The sequence below is a fragment of the Rhagoletis pomonella genome, unplaced genomic scaffold, assembly GCF_013731165.1.
Source record: "Rhagoletis pomonella isolate Grant_MI unplaced genomic scaffold, Rhpom_1.0 Rhpom_scaffold_00001, whole genome shotgun sequence".
Taxonomy (NCBI): Eukaryota; Metazoa; Arthropoda; class Insecta; order Diptera; family Tephritidae; genus Rhagoletis; species Rhagoletis pomonella.
Window position 1 is genome coordinate 81,379,679 of NW_023458555.1, and position 5,566 is coordinate 81,385,244.

The 5,566-nt window shown below is 43.3% G+C and overlaps 1 protein-coding gene across 1 annotated transcript in view; it reads right to left on the reverse strand.

The window, feature by feature from the left end:
- The window catches only part of LOC118748034, a gene marked incomplete at its 5' end in the record, with an annotated part of 366,474 nt that overhangs the window by 236,523 nt on the left and 124,385 nt on the right, over positions 1-5,566 (reverse strand).

Here is a 5,566-nt window from a genome sequence, read left to right on the forward strand (position 1 = left end):
CTGGAAGGTATATCATTTCTTTACGGTTTTATTTTTGGTTGTGTAAAAAAAATAATACTTATGTGCGTAAATAAAAATATGTAAATTCTTTTTGGGGGGGTGTTATTTCTTGAATTTTCAAAGTGTCCCGGTTTTGCCCCAGGGGGACCTGGCAGCCCTAGCATAAATACAATGTATTGAACAAAAAGTATTACAATAATTATATTAACAGGGTTCGACTCGATATAGTTTCTAATCCCAAATCGTTTTACGCCTTTGTGAACACAAAGCGCAAGACTAACGGTTATCCCTCAACATTGAAGTTAAATGACTTAGTCTCCAGTGACAAAAATATTATTGGCGACATGTTTGCTGGTTTCTTCGAGTCAAACTACTCTGCCAGTTTTTCATCTTCCCAACTAAATTCGAATCTATCTAGCTACCCATTCTTTCTGCCATCATTTGATGGTATCCGAATTCCATCGATATCTGCTGCGGACGTCCTCATTCATTTGAGTTGTTTGAAAATTTCATATACAGCTGGCCCAGACGGTATACCCACAAGTGTTCTTAAAAGTTGTGCAGAGTATTTGTATAAGCCTCTGACAAATATTTTTAATGCTTCCCTACAACAGGGTATGTTCCCATCTTCCTGGAAGGATTCGTTTATTTTGCCACTTTATAAAAATGGAAGTAGGACTAACATCGTAAACTATAGAGGAATTGCGAAGCTTTGTGCTATTCCTAAAGTTTTTAAGGCAATCGTTACGGAAGAACTATCTCACTCTATTACTTTTTCTATTGATCTATCGCAACACGGTTTTTGCAAAGGTAAATTAACTGTATCCGATCTTCTGGAATTCACTACTTGTTTAGGCCCATACCTTAATATGCTGCACCACCCTAATGCGCGTTAAATAATTTTGTATCTGAGTGCACACACACATATATAAGATACGGCTAACATACCAGCCGTTAACAATATGCCCCGACGTACGGTAACTGAGTTGAGGGGAAACTCAACGAAGGTTACTGTTCGGCGGGCTCAAACCCTTTTTCGTTTGTTGGCACTCCGTCACTTCCTTGAAGACCAGCATAGCGACTGCCAGCCACCACACCACGTCAGCAAGGTAATCTCATCAAGCTATTAGCAAAATCTCTGTTTCAATTCACACTGTTTTATCAAACATTTTTCTCAACAAATAAAGCAAACATTTATTATTATTGTTAAGCATTAAACACTAATACGCTGTTGTTTTTTTCATTTATTTTCTTTACGTGCGAGCGCCTTAAAAATCGAAAAACGCCGGCGCGTAAATACTACTTATGTGTCTAATGGGTTTAGAAACAATCTTCGAACGGACGTGATTTACACTGATTTCAGCAAGGCATTTGATAAAGTATCTCATTCAACCCTTATATATAAACTTGATCGAATAGGATAGGAAACAAAGAGTAATTTTTAAAAATTGTACCTCCCGGCCAATACATTTCACGTCCGGCGTACCTCAGGGCAGCCATCTTGGTCCCGTCTTGTTTATTTTATTTATAAATGACCTTCCTAATGTGTTGAATTACTCGAAATGCTTAATGTACGCTGATGATGCTAAGCTCTTTAATCACATTAGTACTGCAGAAGATAGGAAGCATTTGCAAGCTGACCTAACCTGCATTTTCGAGTGGTGTGAAGCAAATTCCATGTCACTCAATTTGAAAAAGTGTAAAGTCATGACCTTCTCTAGAAAATCGTTCTACCCAAATTCGTATATGATATCTGACCACAATGTTGAGCAAGTGACCAATTTCATTGACCTAGGTGTAACTATGGACCGAAACTAGAATTCAAGTCTCACATAAATTCCTGCGTGATTAGGGCTAGAGGATTGTTGGCTTTTCTTAAGCGCTGGGCCAAGGAGTTCAACGATCCTTATGTCACTAAAGTTCTCTTTACCTCTCTAGTTAGACAGATTTTGGAATATGCATCTATAGTATGGAATCCTAGTTATCAAATTCATAGTGACAGGCTCGAATCAGTGCAGAAACAGTTCCTGTTATTTGCCCTAAAAAATTTATGTTGGGACTCGTCTAAAAATCTCCCAACCTACAAGGATCGCCTGAAGCTTCTAGATTTGACGACGCTTCAGAGTCGTAGAGAGATGTTTGGTGTCGTTTTTTTAATAAAATTAATGAACGGGATGGTCTGTAGTCCCTTTTTACTGAGTGAGATACATTTTTGTATTCCTACAAGACCCACGAGACATTTAAACCTATTGTGTTGAGTATTTGTAAATCAAATTTTGAAATGCATCATGCTTTTCGGTGTTTATGCCAAGATTTTAACAAGCATTATGATTGCTTCGACACACCTGAATGGCTTTTTGTAATAAACAAAACTTTGCTCAACAAGTTAACTAAATAAACTAATATCTGTAACCGTGAACGAAAAAATTACACAATGAAAATATGACTGCTTAGTACAATTGTAACGGCTTCGTATATTTTCGCGACCGCGTAGGACAATACGAGCAGGGATCGGAAACTCGGCCTTTCCGACCACGCCCAACAGTTCGTCTATAGCGCGGAGCGGAAACTAGGACTTTCCGCCTGCCTGACATACAAAGTAATGTCTACGGGAACATGGATCGGAAACTCGGCCTTTCCGACCATGATTAACGGCCTTTAAACAGCGCGGAGCGGAAACTAGGTCTTTCCGCCCGCCGCACACAAAAGTAGACTGGAGACAAGGCCTCGCCAGCTACCCAAATTAATAATAATAAATAAAATAAAATAAATAAAAATGTTATGTTTGTATTTGGCCCATATTGATTGTTGCTTCTTAATGATGTTAACGAGTTGGACCAGTATGGTAATTTGGCGGAAAATCTTTTGGTGTTTGTTTGCGGTATTGTCATGTGAGCTGAAGAACGGATTATTGTTTTTATTTTTGAAGCTTCAGAGTTGATGTTTGTAGAGACAGGATGACTGCTTTCCACGGAAATCGCGAGGGTACAAAATCGTTTCCAATCGGCATTTTTAGTTAGAAATTTCGACCGGGGCTTGACTTAATACCAGCTGGGAATGGATAGGGACGTTATGAGAGTGAAATGGCCCTATTGTGAAGGTCATCTAATGTGCGGGAGGAAAGTTTTGGGGCGATGGAGGCGGAAGCAGGAATGATATCAGGATGGGTCAAGGTTTTTGTGGGTAGAAAAGTGAGTGGGTAGACCACCATTCAAGACAATAAGGTTTTGGGTCATAACCAAATCTTCTATAATTTGTCATCTTCTATTGGCCCAGGAGGAGCCCCACATTGGGCTCCAAGCATTGAAATCACCTAGAATTATAACTGGGGTGGAAAATGTTTTTAATATATCCAACAACTCTTTGCCGAAAGTATCGATATGGTACTCATTTAAAGTATCGCTTTAAAAATATCGGGTACCCATTAATATCGGAAAAAAAGACTCGATATTCCAAATATCGATACCCAAATCCCAAAAATATATCTGAATATAGGTTTTGCATATAGGCCGCTGGGATGTAGTGGTTAGAAGTGCGCAACCCTTGAAAATGAAAAACAGCTTGCCATAAAATACAATCGCCGTTCAGAGTTGACATAAAACTGTGGCACCACCTTTGTGCCACAACATTAAGGCCCGCGCGACAAATCGGAGGAGAAGTTCGGCCAAACACTAACATACTGCGTAAGCGCCGGACTTTATTATTATTACAACACCTAGAGATTGAGGTATTGACTTAAACATTAATTACCGTTTAAAAATGTTCGTATTTAAATCAAGTGAAAAGTCTTAACCAAATGGATTTTTCCATTATACATACACCTCGTGTATGCACTGGGGTATAGTCGTTGCGCTGGGTATGCAGTTACAGTTGCATGGCTATACTCAATCCCGACTCTTGCGTCCTCGTTCGCGCACTCTGGGCAACGTGAGCAACCCATGTGCGAGATGCGGTAACCAATCCGAGTGGAGCCTTGGGTCACGGCAGAAAGAGAGGGAGCTTCGGTGGGGCTACTCTGACTTATTCGGTTTAAGGGCTCACTGAAGTCTGCAGCGTCTGTTCACCAGTAGGTGCGGCTGCAAGCGGGTGTCTGCTTGGAGCAAGCGGCTCGCTATATAAACGTGTATTTGGTTGCGAAACCACCCCCGTCCCAGCAATGGGTTGTGCACTAGGCTTGGGACCAGCCACGTAAAAGCCACTTCCAGTGAAGAAGCAAGGCAAAGCCTCGGATGAGACCCCCCCTTATGATGACGACCACGGCAAACGTTTAAAGGACTACGATTTGAGGGCATGCACCTGGAATGTCCGGACCCTTAATGGGGAAGGTGCCTCTGCCCGGCTGGTTGATGTCCTCGTAAGGACAAAAGCTGTCATCACCGCCATCCAAGAAATGCGTTGGACGGGGCAAGGCAAACAATGTCTGGGGCCTTGCGACATCTACTACAGCTGCCATGTAAAGGAGCGCAAATTCAGTGTTGGATTTGTGGTGGGAGAGAGACTCCGTCGCCGAGTACTGTCGTTCACCCCGGTGGACGGGCGTCTAGCCACAATCCGCATCAAAGCGAGCTTCTGCAACATCTCGCTCATCTGCGTCCATGCCCCGACGGAAGAGAAGGATGAGGCATCCAAGGATCTCTTCTATGAGCGCTTGGAGCGCACGTACGAGCGCTGCCCCCGTCATGATATCAAAATCGGAAGGGATCTTTGGAACCACCGTCGGAAAATTCAGCCTCCACGACGAAACGTCCGACAACGGATTGAGGTTGATCGACTTCGCCGGGGCCCGAAACATGGTAGTATGCAGTACTAGGTTCAAGCATAAAAAGATCCATCAAGATACGCGGCTGTCTCCGGATCGAAAAACGAGAAACCAAATCGATCATGTGGTGATAGACGGAAGGCACGCTTCCAGTGTTTTAGACGTACGCACACTCCGAGGCCCAAACATCGACTCGGACCACCATCTTGTTGCAGCCAAGATACGCACCCGCCTCTGTGCAGCAAAAAATGTGCGCCCAAATATGCAAGGAAAGCTTAACGTCGAAAAGCTGCAATCACAACAGTGCTTTCGCTACTGGACTCTCACACCTACTCTCAGAGAGCACTCTTCAACAAACCGACATATGCGAGCAGTGGAACCACATTTCCCGCTCATTAAGTACCGCCGCCGAAGAATTAGTCGGATTTCAGCGAGCCCGAAAGAACAACTGGTATGATGAGGAGTGTCAGGAAGCTGCAGAGAAAAAATATGCCGCCTACAGGGCCACGCTGCGATCGGGCGCAACGCGCGCTATGTGGGACCGCTATAGGGATCTGAAGAGGGAAGCGAGACGTATTTGCCGCAACAAGAAGAGAGAAGCCGAAATACATACGTGAGTGCGAAGAGCTTGAAATGCTGGCCGACGGGAGGCTTGCCCGAAAATTTTGCCAGAGGGTTAGGCGACTTACGGAAGGTTTAAAGACCGGGGCGCACTCCTGTAAGAACAATAATGGCGACCAAGTAACTTATGTCCAGAGCATACTTAAATTATGGAGGGAACACTTTTCCGCCCTACTAAATGGTAGC